Below are 21,028 nucleotides of genomic sequence, written 5' to 3' on the forward strand. Positions count from 1 at the left end.
ATGCGCATCGAGGGCGCCCCACTTCCGGAAGTAAGCCCCGTTTATCAGCTCTTGGGCACCCGGAGGCCGCGGAGTCCAGGCCTCCCTGACGTGAGAGGAAATGTCCCAGATTTTTTTCCCGTTTGTTAACCATTGCTCCTGCGACCTGGTTTTTTTTTTTTACTGTGAAAAGTGAAAATCGCTCAGCCGTGTCAGACCCTTTGCGACCCCATGAACTATACAATCTATGGAATTCTCCAGGCCAAAATACTGGAGTGGGTAGCCGTTCCCTTCTCCAGGGGATCGTCCCAACCCAGGGACCGAACCCAAGTCTCCCTCATTGCAGGCGGATTCTTTACCAGCTGAGTCCCAGGGAAGCCCTTAAACCTTTTATTTTATTTTATTTTTTTACTGAGTACCTTTTATTTACAGTGCCTATGGTTCTGTTACCTATTATTGGTGCTCCTCAGACTGGCGATTGGCTGATGGCCCCGTCAATCCCCAGGGGAAAGGACTAACTTTCAGACACCTCGGAAAAATATTACTGTGAGCCCCTTCTTGTTGAAATGTAAGATTCTGGAGAAAACCCAAGAGATTCGGTAAGTTTAGAAGGTTGTAACTATTACAGGGAAATGTATGACAGCTCTGTCTACACATTAAATCACTTGGGGAGTTTTGGTCCCTCTTGTGTAGGGCCTGAACATCCACATTTTGTAAAAAAAAGCATTTCTCCAGCCCTCCTCCAACCCCCACTAGATTCTAATGTGCAAATGGGATTGACAGTTACTACCTTTGTGTATCTTTTCAACAAGAAATTGACCAGGGAATAGATAAACATAAATCAATAGGTTGTTTCTGATCTGAACACTCGTCTATTTTAAGCTAATTAAGCATTGATTTTAGTTAATAACAAACTGCTATTTTCCACTCAATTAAACTGAATGTGTTTTAATGATAGGAAGGTAATCAAACTAATTTATTGGTGAAAAGCTGTATGCCTCACAGAGTTATGAAAAACTACCCAGTAAAGTCAGAATGTAAACAGTGGGAAACAAGCGTTCATGTTTCCTGATACTAGAGGTCAAGAGGCAACTAGCTCCATATGAACTCATTGGGTGAAGCAGAAGCCTGAGAACCATGTTTGGGGACCTGTCAGGGAAAGCATTGTATGAAATGACTCTCTCTGACCTCCCTCCTTTGACTGCTTTGCTCTTGGCAAAGCTTGCATGCACAGAACCACTGAATGGCATGCAATAATTCTAGCCCAAAGTTTGTAAACTTGAAGTTCACAGGCTGTATTTGGCCGACAAGTATGCTTTGTTTATTTCGGACACTATTGACTGCCTTTTAAGATATTTTAGGACTTCCCTGGCAGTCCAGTGGTTAAGACTCCATGCTTCCAATGCAGGCTATATGGGGTTCAGTCCCTAATCAGGGGACTAAGATCTCATATGTCACATGGCACGGCCAAAAAATATATAGATAGATTACCAACTTCTCTTGAAAATGTTGAAGGTCTGGTAACACTAGGTTTATATTTTTGCATGGCCTCATTGCCTAGAGCTGAGTGGTTATTTTATTTCTGTTTGCTAAAATCCCCACTATTGGTTATTGATTCCCTGACAGTAGTTGAATTTCATTTGAGTGTTATCTATGTGTATTGTATTGTGCTAAATCAATCCCTGGTCTAAGAGAATGTCGTTGGTTGCCTACTCAGCATCCACTTCCCCTCTCTCACCTTAGTAGAAAACAACCAGGATTTTATTCATATGATTATTTACATTCACTGAGACCCCTTCATTCCACATGTCTTGAAGGAAGCTGACTTCACTTCCCTCTTCAAGGATTGTCTTAATTCAAATAGTAAGTCCCAGTCCCAAACCCAAAGTTCTGCTCTTAACAGTGGATAGTTTATTGGGCTGAATTGCTTGGAATAATAGGACTGAAGCAGTTTACTTATCTTCTGAATTTCTTGTGAGGCCTGAAACTGTTGGAGCCTTCTTGTTACCCGGCTTGATAATGAAGTCAACACAGAAATGGGAAAACTAAAAGAATCTCAGGGATGTTGCTCCAACTGAGTAAATGTTAAAAGACCTAATTGCTTTATTGAATAATTCATGAACTGGGCAGCATCCTGTTTAGCAAGTAGAGGGGAGCTCCAAAAGGCTATAGAAAGGGAGAGGTTTTTAAAGGTAAGATCATGAAGTCAAAAACAAAGATTATTTCAAACTTAGGTAGCCTATCCATAGTGGGTGAGGGGATCTCTGTGCCCGATTACTTTATCTTCCTTTCAGGGATGGAAAGGTTTACCTCATTGGTGCTGACCAGAAAATTTCACACTGACCAGTTAGGATTACCTTCTTGGAAAGGATTGTGACTGCCGTAAGGTCAGGTATTAAGTCTTCCTTTTAGCACAAGTGACTCCACTTTGGGCCTCTCATTCTTTTAACAGGGAAATGGTGCCAGGGCAACTCAGGACACCCCTATTCCACCCACACTTCAGAGTGCTGGAGAGGGTATTGAGAAGACAGCAGACCTTATAGAAACTTTTAATTCTCACCATGTAGATAACCAGATTCTCCAGCTACTGGTGAGATCTATCTTTCCCAAGAGTTCCAGTCATCTGACACCTTCCCAATAGCCTGTCCTGATTCAAACAGGTAGCTTCACCCTAGAGAAAATGGAATAGATGAAAGGGAGGGTGGCCAAGACCTTTTTCATTGACCACGTTTCCAGTTTCTGATTAGCTGCCACATATTCACAAGCTACCAGCCCACAATCGTAATCAAGAGAAGAAAAGAATAACCCTGGAAAAATAAGTTTGGTCCTCACTACTAAATGGCAGAACGTTTGCTGAGCTATAAGAATATTTTTTTGGGGGGAAGCTTCCTTGGTGGCTCACGTGGTAAAGAATCTGCCTGCAATGCAGGAGACTAGGGTTCGATCCCTGGGTCGGGAAGGTCCCTTGGAGAAGAGAATGGCTACCCACTCCATTATTCTTGCCTGGAGAATCCCATGGACAGAGGAGCCTGGCAGGCTACAGTCCATAGGGTCGCAAAGAATCAGACACGACTAAAGCCAACTTAGCGTGCACAAGGACATTTACTATTTTATACCTTTGAAAGTTCTTGTATTTGATTGCTTGTATTAACATGATAATTTATGTAATAATCCTTTTTAAAAAGGAGCAGAGTCATAAAGATTTCAAGTGATTTTTTCCAAGTTGCTTAATGGCTATTTCTCCAAGGACCCGTCTTCAGACTTGTTGCCAGTCTTGGTTAAATATATGGTCCTGCCACCAGGTGGCAGCAGGCAACGTGCTTTTCACCTCCAGTTCTTCAAAAGCTTTGCTTGAAGAGTACATTAACTCTTTGGCCATGTCTTAACTCTTAAAAATCTGAACAACTAAATAGCAGAGGCTTAATGCTTTCATAGAGGATAAAATTAAGACATTTTAGATTTTTGTTTACCACCTTGTCTGTGCTTGCTGCAGATGTTCTGCTGTAAGATTTTTGTGGTATCTCCATGCATTCCAGTATTCCGTGTACTCTGGATTGGGTTATTTGTGTGCTAAACACGATTCTAGAAGTCCCTTATTTATCCTATTTTTAGACCAGTTGTATTCTATCCAGCATGACATCACTTGTTAAACAGAAGCACAGATTCCTTGACATCTGCTTTATACTTGGTGAAATCTTAGAATCTTTGGGGAAAAGCTCTCTAAAAATGCAAGTTCTTACTTTTTAGATTGTGCCCCACCTCTGAGCATGTTTGAGGACCACTGCTTCAAGTGATAATATCCAGTTCTGCCTGAGAGAGTTCTTCAGAAGCCAGCCCTCTCTTGTCCTCTCCCTCCCTTACCTTAATCGTCATTCACCATAGCCACAGCCATCTCCTTCTCCACACCCTGCCTCCTCCTCTCCAGATCACCTGGCCCACTGTGCCACACCAGGCCTAGCCCTCTTTGTGAATTCTGGGGACCATGATCGTGGCTCAGTCCAGGGAGGCAGAGTCAGGCCTCTCATCCTCAGAGAGTGAGGATAGGGAGTCCTACCTAGCAGGGTCTATGGAAGCATAAGAGCTGATATGTGATCACAGGTTGTCAGAAAAGCTCCACTTCTTCTAAAAAGTTATGTTCTACGTTACAGTCAGAAAAATTGTCTTTTTATACCATGTGGCATTGTGTGGTTAGATTATGAATAGTTTTATCATTTTGATTTCATTATACATTGGTCCTTGCTCTGACTCCCTCATTAGAGGCTGAGAATTTGGAAAGTAGGTAGTGCTTCACTTCTCACTAGGTAGGTCCACTATTTCCTACTACTAGGTACCTAGCAATCCACCTGACCTTCAGGGAGGAAGAACAGCAAGACTGAAATGCTTGCATTAGGCATCGGGGTGAGGGTGTGGAACATAATTACAAAGGTAAGATTTGGAATTTTCATTTCCAGTGGCACGGTGTTAGTCAAACTGGTGAATATGAATGCAGATTTTCATGGCCTTGAAGAGCAAGGGGGATAGGAGACAAAGCCCGGGAACTATTAAGGTTGGGTGCCTATTAGAGACCCCTCCCCATAAAAGTAAACTAGATACAATTCTTCTAACATCCAAGGGACTGAAAGTAAATTGTCTGTCTCTGCCTTTGTATAAAGATTTTTTTGCTGATTGATCTGGAATTCCAGAAGATACTTAGAGTTTCAAAGAATGCAGAGAGGTAAAGGAAGGATATACAAAGGGCACAGGCAAAGCCAACCGGGAATGAGAGTGCTCCTTATTGAAGTCCTCAGGAAAAAGAATCTGAGATGGAGACTTGTGTGCAAGAGGTTTAGTACCTAAGGGAAGTGAAGGAAGCAGGATGAGGGAGACGAAGAAGTTGGACCATGTTGCTGTCACTCCAGAGTCCTCCACTAATATGATGGGTAGCTCTAGAACTGGGAAAGCCTTTCAGAGTTGCCCTGAATTGAGTCAAGGAGGCCAGGCTTTTCTGCCCCTGCATCAGTCATTGGATATGGATACTGGGGAAGAGGGCAGGAGCTTGAACCAGGTTTGGCTTCCTTCAGCTAAGTGCAGTCTCTGGAGGGGAACTCAACTCACTGCTGTCGAGGTCCAGCACTGCCAGCAGCTGGGGAAAATGAGTTCTTTGGTTCTAATAGGGGAAGGGGGAAACGTTGGTGGCACACCGCAGTATCCACTGATTGAGCCAGGGGTAAGGGTAATCAGTGCTGGAGGACCCAGAGCTGTGAGAGTTGAAAAAATGTCATTTTAGAGTCTCACTAAGGACATAGCAACCACTCCAGAAGTCTTGCCTGGAGAATCCCATGGACAGAGGAACCTCGTGGGCTATAGTCCATAGGGTCGCAAAGAGTCAGACACAACTGAAGCAGCTTAGCAAGAGACACAGGTCTGGGGCTCCCACTTGACTTCTGCAAAAGAAAGGGAGGAGTCTTGCCGAAAAGTGGTCCTGCTCCTAGCAGGTAGACACTTCCTTAACCCCTTTGATGAAGGTTTGTAAGGAAATTATTTTACGCTGAAATTATGGCTCTTTTTATTCCTGCAGAGAGAAAAATGGAAGAGCCCATTTCCCAACACTTTAATAACCCTGTGTTACGGACTGAATTCTGCTCCCCCTCTCAAACTCACATGTGTCCCCCAGTGTGACAGTATTTGGAAATGGGATCTATAGCAGGAGCAGAGAATCAGAGCCATCTGTAAATTTAACAGACAAAATCCAATTGAGAGTTCGATATAGTACATTATATTTATAGACTAATTTAGAAAGAAATGACTACTTTCTAGTATTTAGTCTTCTCAACCAGGTACATATCTCTTCGCTTTTCTCAAGCCTAATTTTATGTTTCAGTAAAATTTCATGTTTTTCTTCTTGTTACTTTTCTTTCTTGTTACTAAGTTTATATCTAGATAGTCCATAGGTTTTGTTGGTATTAAGAATAAGACTTTAAATTATATTTTCCAACTGTTTATAAGTGCTATGTAGGACAAGCTGTATGTATATAAATATATATCGCCTTTGATTTAGTATTATAAAACTCTCTTGTTCTCTTGGATTCCTTTTTTTGGGTGGAGAAAAATCATATAATCTGCAAATAAGAGCTGTCTTGGGGCGTACCTTAGTGGCCTAGTGGTTAGGATTCCAGGCTTTCATTACTGTGGCCTGGGTTCGATCCCTGGTCAGGGAACTGAGATCCCACATGCCACACAGCCAAAAAATAACACTAGTTGTCTTTTTTCCTTTTCAGTATGTGTACCCCTTTTATCCCTTTTCTTATCTCATTATGTTTTGAAGAGAGTGATGGCACTGAAGATTCCCTCTCTCATGTATTTTTTTCCCACCACAGGTATTATCCCACTATGTGTATTTTCAGTCCATGCCATCAATGTTATATACTGTCTTTCAGAAGGTGACAGCTGAACTTGCTTGTGTTATATGGCCCTCACTTATTAATCACCATCTGGGTCACCTGTCTAAATTGTATCTGTCTATTAAGGCCCAATTCAAATCTCTGTTCCTTAGATTAAGACTTTCCATTTCTTGTCCCAGGCTCTTGCTGCTGAAACCCACCAACTCTGACAATGAAGGTAGTGTTAAAACTTGAAATGGAATGCAAGGAGACAGCTGCTAAGAACACTAGTTGCTTAACATAAAGCTCTCTCCCCAGGTGGTGTGCAGGTGAAGTCACCTTACTTCCTATTCTGGGGTAAACACAAAGCTGATTAGAGTTTTAGGATCCCTACAGGTGATCAGGACTAAAGAAAGTACTCATTTCCAGACTTCTGTGTAATAGTCTAGCCAGAATGATCTTTTGTTAATTATTTCAATAAGATGATAATTTTCATTCTCTGCTTATTAATTTCTCTTCTTGTAGCTGGTGTGTGCATTCATAGACAACCAGAAAGCTACTTTGTGAACCTGGAATGAAAAAAAGCAGGATTGGGTGTATTATTTCATGGTACTTAATCAAGAATGGCTGGCTAAATAATGGTACAGCTTCACAGTGGAAAATGTATCTAAATTTATAGTGCTAACATGAAGCACCATGAGAGTATGACTAGTATACTCTCATTTTCATGAAAAAAAATTGAGCCATATTTATAACTGAAATGTGCTAAAAGAGTAGAGCTTAAATGTTCTCCCCCTCCCACATTTTTTTTTTTTTAATAATGCAATAATCATTATCCCAGCCCAGGGTATTGTGCTTGTTTATTCAGTTCAACCCCTCAGAGCATATATTTGGGACAGTTAGGTTTCCAAGCACCCCCCGCACCTCCACCTTTGGAATTTATAGGAGTCTCAGGAGAATCCATTTGGACGGAAGTCAGGCATCTTCTCCATTGAGCAGTCAAGAGTTAAGAGATCATTGAAGTCCAAAGAATCTATATCATGCAATATTTACATTGCAGGTAGGGTCTTCATTTCAGCAAAACAGCATCAAATGTCACATCAGATATTGTTCAGGTGAAGCTTATTTGAATTTATATTGAGTTTGTAAATATGTTTTGGTTTTATAGCTGTATAAGCATAAGGCATTTATACCAAGGCTATGTTGATATATTTTTATCAAACATTACAATAAAAGTGATTTGTATAAGGACTAGGTGGTCCATGAGAAGTTTATTTTCCTTTAGACAAGTGTCTGTACATTACTTCAGTTTGAAAAATTTTATTTTTATTTAATTGTATATGTATTGTCTTGTTCATGATTATTACTTATTTCTAGTCTTTTTTATTCTCTGTCTTTTAAATTCTGAGATCAATAAAGGAGAATTGATATCAATATAACTGGCATAGGATATCAATTTAAATATTCATTGACTAACAAGCTACATATATTAATTACATTAGTTACATTCATTTGGATACGTTCAGTTACGAATTTCTAGAGCTTAAAGATTGTGGCCAAACTTAGTTAAAAGAAGTTGTCATTGTAGTAGTGTATGGCCAGGAACTTGTGAATGTTTGGAACCTTGCCTCTTCTCCACCTCAGGAAGAATAAGGCTGACAATACTGACCACTCAGTTACAGTTACTACACACTTGTGAAGTCAGCTGAGACTGCCTCCAGCGTCCCAGCTCTTACAGAGTCTCTAAAGCTGGATTCCTGCTCCTGTTACCTCCGTAATATTTGTGCACTCAGCCAACTCTCTTCTCTCTCCTCCTCCTCAGAACCTCAGGAAACACTCTGACCTTACACATGCACATATGGGCTATTGTGAACTTAAGCTGATGTGTTACCTCTTACAAGCAACTCATTCACATTTGCAGTTTGCTTGATTTTTACTGCAGGATAATGGTATTATTTCCTGTTGAAGATGTTCACAAAGCAAGAGGCACATGATCTTACTTGGAGAAGGTGAAGAGAGTTCAGATGACATCCCTTCCCTGTTCTTCCTCCCAAGCATAATTCTGGTAGGTAACACTTACCTTTCAGTAATGGATTAAGTTGTTATGCCTTACTTACTGAACTAAAACCTCTGTGAACAACAACGAAAAAAAGGACCAAGGGTGTCACTCATGATCCAGTTATACCAAGGGTTAAGTCACAGTCCACTGTCATTGCCCAACAACAGTGCACACTGAGAGGAATCAAGATGCAAAGACAGGATGGAGCATTCTCTTATTTTGGAATGGGTCCCTAGATAGTTAAGATGCATATCTCAGAAAAAATCTCAAAGATCTCAGGTTCTTGCATCTTCCCATACATAAAAAAAGCACTAAATTCATTAACTTCAGATATCTGTTCTTTGTGATTAACAGTAATCTGTTATGAAGATATGTGCTTGACGTCATGTATTTCCTAGCCCCAAAATTCATATATTTACTGGCTCCTCCCCTATCTCCTTGGAGCAGTTCCTCAGCGCTGTCTGAGGCTGCTTCCCAGGCTATGGTCCTCAGTAAGTTCCCTGAGTAAAATGGAAATTCACAACTTTTATGTTGTATATTTTTCTTTCAGTGGACAGTTTTGGTGACCATGAAGGGACTCAGAGCTGATTTCTCTCTTTCTGCTGAGTTCTATGAGGATCCAAAGCCTTGGTACCAGCAAGGACCTCTTGTGCCCATCCACCTCCACCAGGAGTTCAGACAACCGGGTATGTCTCTCCTGGGTCTCAGACATCTCATCTTAGTTAATAAATTATTTGCTGTAAGGAGTGGCGTTTCCTTGAACTTTAGGCAGTTCAGGAAAGAGGTACCTTGACTTCTTAGTTGAAAGATACTGGGAAGACTTGAATTGTCCATTGAAAGACACAGAGTAAATTGACCAATTGAAAGACCCTGGGAAGGTTTGGACTGGGTGATCAGCTAAGGGGATGGCATAGCATTTTCCCTTAAATTGGCTACTTTAACAGAGTTTGTAGAATTGAAAGTGAAGATACCACATAAGAGCTTCAAGTTCTGAAAAGAAGTCATAAAAAGCTCCTCCAAATTGGTTGCAGCTTTCTGAGGGAACTGAGAAACTTGTAGGAATGGTATAGTCTTCATACTATGCAGCAGTGCATAGGGAAGCCTACTCACTAATTAAAAACTCACTTATCCAGGGACACACACACATGCATATAAGGATTGGCCATCAAGAGCTCGAAGTGCCCGCAGCAGTTTTAGACTGCCAGAGGGAAAAACTGAGAAGTACAAGAGCTGAAATGACCCTAGGCTCATACCTAGAGAAGCTTAAAGCTGTCCAACCACACGGTTTTCAATAGTAGTTTTGTCCTACCAAACCAACTGGAAAGGCTCCCTCCCTCCCACAAAATCTAATTCATAAAGAGCTTTTTTTAATTGGCTTAAAAATAAGTGCTTTTAAATTAAATATTTCTGAATGCGATAGAAACTAAGGCAAATTTTTTTAAGAACATGTGCTCTAGGATTAATCTTTAGTGAATAAAAATGAGTTTGTTGATTTAATGAAATAGGCCTGGGACTTCCTTGGCAGTCCAGTGGTTAAGACTCTTGAGCTCCCAGTGCAAGGGGTGTGGGTTCGATGCCTGGTTGGAGAACTAAGATCCTGCATGCTGCACAGTGCAGCAAAAGATTAAAAAAAAAAAGGAAGAAGTAAAGAATTTTTTTGAAATGAAATAAGTCTCTCTTTAGAGTTGACAGCCTTAAATGTAAAACTCCTATTGTACCTACGTTTACTAAAAGTCAGATTTATGTTTTCTCTGTTACAAAAGTTTTCAGCAACAAAAGTAACTTGGTATAATGATATTTTCATAAGTAAATTAAATGCAAGTCAGGTAAGAGTTTTGGGGGGGCTTTCCTTGTGGCTCAGCAGTATAGATTTTGCCTGCCAAGCAGTAGACACAGGTTGGATCCCTGAGTCAGGAAGATCCCCTGGAGAAGGAAATGGCAACCCACTCCAGTATTCTTGTATGAGTGCATGCTTTAAGAAATTATGCCCATCAACAGATGATTGGCTTAAGAAGATGTGGTATATATGTACAATGGAATTTTACTTAACCATAAAAAAATGAAATATTCCCATTTACAGCAACGTGGATGGGCCTAGAGAATATTAAATTTAGTGAAGTAAGACAAAGGCAAATATATGATATCACTTATATGTAGAATCTAAAAAATAATACAAATGAATATATATAAAATAGAAACAGTCTCATAGGCAGCAAATTCCATTACCAAAGAGGAAGGAGGGGTGGAATAATTATTAATAGGAGTACAGGATTAATGGATACTACACACAAAATAGATAAGCAGCAAGAATTTGCATAGCATAGAGAATTATATTAAATATCTTGTAATAACCTAAATGGAAAATAATTATATATTTATAATATGTAACCTATAATGGAAAATAATGATATACATATATACAGATAAATTGAATCACTTTGCCATATACCTAAAACTAACATGAGACTGAATCAGCTCTACTTCAATTTAAAAAGAGAATAGAACTATGATATGATCCAACTCTTCCACTTTTGAGTGTTTATCTAGAGAATAAAAAACACTAATTGAAAAAAATATACACATCCCATGTTCATCACAGTATTATATACAATAGCCTAGATATGGAAACAACTTACATGTCCATTAAATGAATGAATAAAGAAGATGTGGTGTATCAGTGAGATGTCAAGTTTGCAGCAAAGCAAGGAGATGGGAGAACAGATCTCAAAATCTGCTCCAAGAAGGCAAGGAGCTCAGGTGTTTATGGGATAAAGAAAAAAGAATCAGGGCTGTCTGAGGCTTGGAGAGTGGGGAAAGGTAATTGGAAAAGATGTGATAAACATCGATCTACTCAGGTGTAACTAAGCCACAGGCCTCTGCAAGTTCAAAAGGTCACAAGTGCAGATGCCCATGTGTGCCCAGTTCAAGGGTGATAGTCCTATCTAGTCCTAACCAGTGTAGCACAAACTAGACACACCTGACTCTTGGCTCAGCTTAACCTAGATGCCACTGACTCCAAGTTCCTGGAAAGCAACTCAGGCAAATATCTTTTTTTTTTTAAATATTATTTATTTATTTCTATCTCTGATCTTTGTTGAGGTATGCGGGATCTTTTAGTTGCAGCATGTGAGATTTAGTTCCCTAACTAGGGATAGAACCCAGGCCCCCAGCATTGGGAGCATGAAGGCTTAAACACCAGACCACCAGTCAAGTCCCTTGAGCTTCTTGTTTAGGTTACATGCTGCTTAGAGGACGTGGAAGTCTTAAAACCTTGATGAGAGAAGGCCGGTGAAATGTATTTTACCCACAGTTTCAGAGGAAGCCTGATGTAGAGTAATGACTCCGTTTCTATGAAATATCTAGACTAGGCACATCCATAGAGAGTTCACCAGCAGTTGCCAGGGACCACGTGAGAAACGGGCAGTGACTGCTAGCGGACACACAGCTTCTCCTTTGGTTGATAGAACTAGCGGTGGTGATGGTAACAACTTTGTTAAAATACTCCAAACCGCTGAAATGCACTGGGGCTTCCCAGGTGGCACTGGTGGTAAAGAATCCGTCTGCCAATACAGGAGACGCAAGAGATGTGGGCTCAGTTCCTAGGGTGGTAAGATCCCCTGAAGAAGGAAATGGCAACCCACTCCAGTATTCTTGCCTGGAAAATCCCATGGACAGAGGAACCTGGTGGGTACAGGCCGTTTTGTTGCAGAGAGTCAAACATGACTATGCACACACGCACTGAAATGTACCCTTTAAAAGACTGGATTTTATGACATTAATTCTATCTCAAAAACTCAGCATTCATGAGGGAAAAAAAGATGTGGTATGTATATATACAATGGAATGCTTCTCAGCTATAAAAAAAAAGATGAGATCCTGCTATTTACTACAACATGGATGGACTTTGAGGAGATTATGCTAAGTGAAATAAGCCAGAGAAAGACACATACTGTATGATTTCACTCATATGTGGAATATAAAAGTAAAATGAAACCAAAGCAAACACATAGCTAATGAGACCAAAGTACTGATCACCAGAGGGGAGGGGTATTGGGAAAGGGTGAAATGGGTAAAAGGGACCAAACAACTGTATGATGATAAATGAAAACTTTTTGTGGTAGATACCACTGTAGTATATACAAAAGATAAAACATAATATCGTACACATAAAACTTCTACAATGTTATAAACCAGTGTTTCTTCAAGTTTTAAAAATCTTTCTGAGGTCTTTTAAAAAAATTTATTTTACATTATGTCTATATAAATAGTTTCTCCAAATCTTTTTAGTAATTTAAAACTAGAGTTTTTCTAAAGTAAGCTAAATGATGGAAGTTTATTGAATATCTCGATCATTTCCAAATAAGATAAAGTAATGAAACATTAATTGTTGAACATGTCTAAATTTATCTGCTTTCATCCTCTTTTAAGATTAAAAAAAACAAAGATGTTTGGGTTTATTGAACATGTATACCACATATAGGAGAGAAATAATGCTATGAGAAAATCTGTGTTTCTGGAGGTTGTAGAATATGTTCATAAGTTTGCAAATCTGTAGATGCTAGCATGACAGTTCACAATTGCTTGCTTCTTGGTTTTCTCTAGAGGTTAGAGGTTGTAAGGTTGAGAATTCTGATTAATACATATAACTGGAACTACTAATATTGATAAGGAAAGCATCGTCATATGCAAGGGGAAAAAAAAGTAAAAGGATTGTAATGTATTTTGTTAAGGGAAAAGAAAGTAGTTTTGTCCTAAAGAGGTTTAAAAAAAAATAGAGAAAATGGGAAATTGGAGCAAAAATCTGAAGGTAGAAACAGGAAGTTATAGATTTGTTGAAAAGAATCTATAAGAAGAGTTTTGTATGTGATTAGACCTGGAGAACATTGTAATAAATTTAATCGAGTGAATGTTTTAATATTAAAAGTAAGCTGGTACAAATCTAGAATTTGGTTTTCTCTCTGTTAAGTGAACAAAGTTTTCTTGGAAAACTAATCTGGTTTTGAAAATAGATTGTAAAGTTTCTCTACCTTTTAAGTGCCCTGTTATAATTTTCTGTAGTTTACTTTTGAAATCTTTTATTATCATTTTGGTTGAATTGATTAACTATCATTTCACAGTGGCTGTGATCCTGTTTGACCAAGTGTTTTAAAACCTTATGTTATCTTTGACAAACCTCCCCAAATCAAATTCTAAGTGAAATCCTTTTGATCTCTAGCTAACTTTGGGGTGTTTCAGAGGGCCCCTGAAACATCTCAAAGAGAGATATTAAGTTAATGAGGCTTCAGGACCAGATGGCTTCACAGCTGAATTCTACCAAAAATTTAGAGAAGAGCTAACACCTACCTTACTCAAACTCTTCCAGAAAATTGCAGAAGAAGGTAAACTTCCAAACTCGTTCTATGAGGCCACCATCACCCTAATTCCAAAACCAGACAAAGATGCCACAAAAAAAGAAAACTACAGGCCAATATCACTGATGAACATAGATGCAAAAATCCTTAACAAAATTCTAGCAAACAGAATCCAACAACATATTAAAAAAATCATATACCACGACCAAGTGGGCTTTATCCCAGGAATGCAAGGATTCTTCAATATCCGCAAATCAATCAATGTAATACACCACATTAACAAATTGAAAGATAAAAACCATATGATTATCTCAATAGATGCAGAGAAAGCCTTTGACAAAATTCAACACGCATTTATGATTAAAACTCTCCAAAAAGCAGGAATAGAAGGAACATACCTCAACATAATAAAAGCTATATATGACAAACCCACAGCAAGCATCACCCTCAATGGTGAAAAATTGAAAGCATTTCCCCTGAAATCAGGAACAAGACAAGGATGCCCACTCTCACCACTACTATTCAACATAGTGTTGGAAGTTTTGGCCACAGCAATCAGAGCAGAAAAAGAAGTAAAAGGAATCCAGATAGGAAAAGAAGAAGTGAAACTCTCACTGTTTGCAGATGACATGATCCTCTACATAGAAAACCCTAAAGACTCTAACAGAAAATTACTAGAGCTAATCAATGAATATAGTAAAGTTGCAGGATATAAAATTAACACACAGAAATCCCTTGCATTCCTATATACTAACAATGAAAAAACAGAAAGAGAAATTAAGGAAACAATACCATTCACCATTGCAACAAAAAGAATAAAATACTTAGGAGTATATCTACCTAAAGAAACAAAAGACCTATACATAGAAAACTATAAAACACTGATGAAAGAAATCAAAGAGGACACAAACAGATGGAGAAACATACCGTGTTCATGGATTGGAAGAATCAATATTGTCAAAATGGCTATTCTACCCAAAGCAGTCTATAGATTCAATGCAATCCCTATCAAGCTACCAATGGTATTTTTCACAGAACTAGACCAAATAATTTCACAATTTGTATGGAAATACAAAAAACCTCGAATAGCCAAAGAAATCTTGAGAAAGAAGAATGGAACTGGAGGAATCAACCTGCCTGACTTCAGACTCTACTACAAAGCCACAGTCATCAAGACAGTATGGTACTGGCACAAAGACAGAAATATAGATCAATGGAACAGAATAGAAAGCCCAGAGATAAATCCACGAACCTATGGACACCTTATCTTCGACAAAGGAGGCAAGGATATACAATGGAAAAAAGACAACCTCTTTAACAAGTGGTGCTGGGAAAACTGGACAACCACTTGTAAAAGAATGAAACTAGAACACTTTCTAACACCATACACAAAAATAAACTCAAAATGGATTAAAGATCTAAATGTAAGACCAGAAACTATAAAACTCCTAGAGGAGAACATAGGCAAAACACTCTCCGACATAAATCACAGCAAGATCCTCTATGACCCACCTCCCAGAATATTGGAAATAAAAGCAAAAATAAACAAATGGGACCTAATGAAACTTAAAAGCTTTTGCACTACAAAGGAAACTATAAGTAAGGTGAAAAGACAGCCCTCAGATTGGGAGAAAATAATAGCAAATGAAGAAACAGACAAAGGATTAATCTCAAAAATATACAAGCAACTCCTGAAGCTCAATTCCAGAAAAATAAATGACCCAATCAAAAAATGGGCCAAAGAACTAAACAGACATTTCTCCAAAGAAGACATACAGATGGCTAACAAACACATGAAAAGATGCTCAACATCACTCATTATTAGAGAAATGCAAATCAAAACCACAATGAGGTACCATTACACGCCAGTCAGGATGGCTGCTATCCAAAAGTCTACAAGCAATAAATGCTGGAGAGGGTGTGGAGAAAAGGGAACCCTCTTACACTGTTGGTGGGAATGCAAACTAGTACAGCCGCTATGGAAAACAGTGTGGAGATTTCTTAAAAAACTGGAAATAGAACTGCCATATGACCCAGCAATCCCACTTCTGGGCATACACACTGAGGAAACCAGATCTGAAAGAGACACGTGCACCCCAATGTTCATCGCAGCACTGTTTATAATAGCCAGGACATGGAAGCAACCTAGATGCCCATCAGCAGATGAATGGATAAGGAAGCTGTGGTACATATACACCATGGAATATTACTCAGCCATTAAAAAGAATTCATTTGAACCAGTCCTAATGAGATGGATGAAGCTGGAGCCCCTTATACAGAGTGAAGTAAGCCAGAAAGATAAAGAACATTACAGCATACTAACACATATATATGGAATTTAGAAAGATGGTAACGATAACCCTATATGCAAAACAGAAAAAGAGATACAGAACAGACTTTTGAACTCTCTGGGAGAAGGCGAGGGTGGGATGTTTCGAGAGGAATCGGGTGGAGAGGGAGGTGGGAGTGGGGATTGGGATGGGGAAGACGTGTAAATCCATGGCTGATTCATATCAATGTATGACAAGACCCACTGAAATGTTGTGAAGTAATTAGCCTCCAACTAATAAAAAAATTTAAAAAAAAGAAAAAAAAAAAGTTAATGAGGCTTATTTGATATGTTAAATAATGTGGAACACATTGTCAAATAAGTAATGATAAGCTTTCCTAGGTTATACTGTATGGACAAATAATATAAACATTCTAGAAGCTAAATGAAATTCCTAAAATTCAGATAGGTCCTGGTATGTTGTCAGTCATAATTCTGGTTATTATCTTAAAATTTTGTATGTCACAGAAAAATAAAATTTTCCCCTTCAATTGCATTGTAGTCATATCTTTAACCATGCCACTTAGTCTTTTGTCATTTATAGACAGTTGTTCTTTTACTCTGATGCCTTTACAAAAATGAAGCTCTTCAAGAAGGTTAATGGAAGACCTTTTGACAAGTGCAGATTTCTGATAACTTTCAGATAATACCACTGAACCAGGTAAGATATTCCAAAACTCTGAAGGAAAAACTTTATGACTTCATAAACTGTTAACAGAAATTATGATCAACAAGAATTAGTTACACAGGGCTGAACAATCATTTTTATGACTTTCTGTCTGAAATGTTACTGTCTTTTAATCTTCCTTTTCCATATATAAAGAAAATTTCCCCCTTAAGCAGGTTGGTAAATTATACCTTTGTAAGCAGAATTGAAACACTTATCTTTTTCTTTCTACCTTATCCCTCCAGAATTTGAAATTCTTAGTATTCTTATTTTTATGGCAGTATAGTTATTTGCATAAGTTCAAGAAAAATCTGTTTTCCTTATAACAGGACACAAGTGGAAGCACTGGTTATATCACCAAGGCTTTGACTGAAATGTCAGGTTTGAGAATTACATAAAATCAGATATAACCAGACAACTTTGGAGAACTAAAATGGACTTTATGGAGCCATTTCCTTAGAAAAACAGACTAATACGTTGCTCACAGAGTTCCCAGCAACCTCACCAGGTGACTAAGAAAGGTCACTTCCTGGCAGGTGTAAGAACCTCAAGATATTTTGGGGAAATTCAGAAGAGAGAAATTCACCCAACTCTATGATTGTTACAGTTAGATCTCATGGCAAGTCTTTGGAATGATATTCCTGGCCTCAGTAGGCTTTCAACAGTCAATCTGAGATTCCTTATAGAAGCATTGTCAAAGCACATTGACCAGAGTGTAAATGATCAACCGCCAGTCTTGTTAAACTAATGTAAACAATCAGGTCCAATTTATTGAAACTAGACTTACATTGCAAATAAATTAGTCTTAATTTGGCTATATTTGGTAGAAATTTGAGTAACATTAGAGAAGAAATTGTTTTAGTGGATATCAAGTTCTAGTGCTGCTAATTTTATTTCAAGTTAGGTAATTACTATCTAAATTCACTTCCTAGATGGCTCCTTATAGCTCTGTTATGTTACAGAAAAAGTTCATTGTTCATTCATTAAAATGAATGAAAAAGTTCATTCATTAAAAGGACATTGTAAGTTTATTTATGCTATTCAATGATAGAAATATATCTTTGGATGAAGATATCTTAAAGGAGATCAACCCTGAATATTTATTGGAAGGACTGATGCTGAAGCTCCAATACTTTGGCCACCTGATGCACAGAGCCAACTCATTTGAAAAGACCCTGATGCTGGAAAAGATTGAAGACAGGAGAAGGGGACGACAGAGGATGAGATGGTTGGCTGGCATCACCAACTCAATGGACGTGAGTTTGAGCAAATGCCAGGAGATGATGAAGAACAGGGAAGCCTGACATGCTGCAGTCCATGAGTCTCAAAGAGTTGGACACTTAGCAACTGAACAACAACAACCTAGATAGCTCCTTATTGCTGTATTATAGCAAAAGTTCAATTGAATTATTAAAAGCTCAATTATTAAAATGGTAAGTTTTTTCTGCTATTCAAAGATAGAAACATCTCTGGACAAAGATTAGATACCCAATAGCCTACAAGCAGGAGATTATATATACCCTGGAAAAAACATCATTTAAAGGACTCTATCCTGATAGGTGGGAAAGCCCTTATCAGGAACTTTTAACTAGCTTACTCACAACAAAACTGAAGGGAATTGACTCTTGGATTCATATTTCTTACTTAAGAAGTGCCCCTAGCACTGGCCTGACCTACAGAGAGGAATGCTGGTCTGAAAGTCACTGTAAAACAATGCTCAAACAGAAATGATGCCCACCCCAGGATGAGAAGTTGACATCAGAAGTAGATGGCTATCCCAAGATGAGGAACCTGACCTATAGAGTTGAGTGTTTTCTTGATTTGTTGAACTTTTGTATAAATCATTTTTCTGTCGAGCATGATCCTATGCAGACTTAAAAACCAATCCAGTTGTTGGGTTTGTGATCAACTGTCTATGTCCAGTACTTCTGGTTTACCTTGGTGGGTTTTTCCTCTTCAAGGTTCTAATGGAATGGCTGTTAGAAAATTTATTTCAGGAGAGTGAAATTGTAGTTCTGTTTGGTCCACTATATTGATATTACTAGATGGGATCTGTTGACTTAGCTAAAACCTAACGGCAGTTAGGTTTTCAATAGGGTCTAATACATAGGGTCTAATACAGCACACAAACAGCCTATCAGTGAAATCCTTGCCTTACCTTGAGCGTTCCTAACACCATGGACAAAGTGAGCATGAACCTCGGTCAGATGTATTACCAGAGTGGGGACGCTATGTACTAAAAGGAATGATGGGTGTCTCTCATCAGCCAGCTATAGAAAGGGTTAAATTGCAAGCCACTGGAATTTCCTAGCAACATTGCACCCTGCAGAGAGTGCTGGATGGAAAAACAGAATGAGGCATTCTGTGCTTTGAATAAAGGGACCCCTAGATAGTTAAAGTGCATATCTCAGGAAAAATTTTGATGATCCCAGATTCTGGCATCTTCCCATACACAGAAGAGTACTAAAAACCATTAACTTGAGATAATTAACTTGAGATATCTATTCTGTGTGATTAGCAGTAACCTTTTACCAAGATGTATGCTTGACTACATGTATTTCCTAGCCAAAAATTCACCTACATATACAAGCTCCTCCCCTGCCTCTGTAGAGCAGTTCCTCAGAGCTGAGAGTCTGCTTCCCAGTCTATAGTCCTCAGTAAGTTCCCTGAATAAAACTGAAATTCACAACTCTTATGTTGTGCGTTATTCTGCGGTTTCCAGTTAGCCACATGATCACAAGGGTAAACAGCCAATATATTTATAACCATTATGTACCCATACAAACATTCTGTTTCTCACTTTTAGTACAATATTCAATAAATTACATGAAATACTCAACACTTTGTTTTAAAATAGGCTTTGTGTTCATTTTTCCCAGCTGTAGGCTAATATAAGTGTTCTGAGAATGTTTAAGGTAGGCTAGGCTAAGCCTTGATAATAGGTTACATGTTGTAATACATTTTCAACTTATGATATTTTTCAACTTCCGATGAATTTGTGAAGATTTAACCCCACTGTCAGCTGAGGAAGATCTGTATTCTAAAGAAAAAAAATCAAATAATTGTTTAAATCTGATTGTACAAAAGTATTTATCATAGGGTTATTTATAAATATGGTATATCCATAGTATAGAATTCAGTATAGGCATTAAAATTGTGATATGAAATTGTATTTCTTAACATGAAGTAAACTTACTTCATTGTATTGTTGAATGGGGTAAGCAGTTTATAGGAATATGTATGGCATTCATTTTTATAAGTAGGATTTAATGTTAGTTGTCTCCACTTTCAGTCTCTACTTCATCTGCCATGCACTTCACTTTCTAAATCAAATATTTTATATATACATATATAAACATATCAGTTTTATACATTATATACATATAAGTAAATATGAAAAAGATTTAACATATAGACTGAGTAGCAAGCACAAATCTAGCTATTTTAAGAGGGGGCATTATTGCTATTGTTAAAAGGCATTCCCTCCCCTTAAAAGAGAAACTGAATAAGAGTCTGGTTTATGCTAAAAAAAAAAGAAATTGAGGCCTATTATTAAAAAGTTTGAATTTATTTGAGCAAATATCCACTGAAATTGGTCAGTGCCTAACAAAAACATTAGGAGCACTATGCAGAAAGGGGCACTTGAAGAAACTTTTGTAGACAAAAGATGGAGGCAAAGTAAGAAAATTATTTTTTTGTTTTTTTATGGAAATTATTGGTTAGGCTATAGCTTAAAACCTAGTTGACTGTGATTGGTTGTCCTTAGTGTTTTGATTTTGTAACCTTGAGGCATTTACAGGCTTAGATTTTGATTTGCCAAGGTAGGCACCATGGCATAAGAGCTGCCTCAGTCTAATGCCCTCCCTGATATTTCATTTAAAAGCTTCAGAACTCTAAGGTGAGTCCTGAGAAACACTGTTCACATGGCAGTCACTGGGCTGGATACCAGACTTGCCCAAACAAAGCTAGGACCTCAACAATAACTTACACTAACCATATAATGTCCCCCATTATACTAATTGCTTCTGTCAAAAGAAAATTCAGACTATTTAATTTTGTATGAATATTGTATTGAGCAAGAAACAAACTGTTCCAGACCAAGGCATGTGTGCTCAGTTGTGTCCAGCCGTTTGAAACACCATATACTACAGCCCGCTGGGCTCCTCTGTCCATGGGATTCTCCAAGCAAGAATACTGGAGTGGGTTGCCATTTCCTCCTTCAGGGTATCCTCCCAATCCAGGGATCGAACCTGCATCTCCTGTGTCTCCTGCATTAGCAGGTGG

The 21,028-nt window shown here is 38.4% G+C and overlaps 1 protein-coding gene across 1 annotated transcript in view; it reads left to right on the plus strand.

Moving 5' to 3' along the window:
• The first annotated feature begins 55 nt into the window (after positions 1-55).
• The window catches only part of PGAP4 (post-GPI attachment to proteins GalNAc transferase 4), a 74,010-nt gene continuing 53,037 nt past the window's right edge, over positions 56-21,028 (plus strand). The window contains exons 1-3 of the mRNA XM_061163528.1: positions 56-578; positions 8,281-8,403; positions 8,948-9,083. The gene's annotated coding sequence lies outside the window, so the exon portion shown is untranslated. The remainder of the gene's footprint in view (positions 579-8,280; positions 8,404-8,947; positions 9,084-21,028) is intronic.

This window comes from Dama dama, chromosome 16, assembly GCF_033118175.1.
Source record: "Dama dama isolate Ldn47 chromosome 16, ASM3311817v1, whole genome shotgun sequence".
Classification (NCBI taxonomy): domain Eukaryota; kingdom Metazoa; phylum Chordata; class Mammalia; order Artiodactyla; family Cervidae; genus Dama; species Dama dama.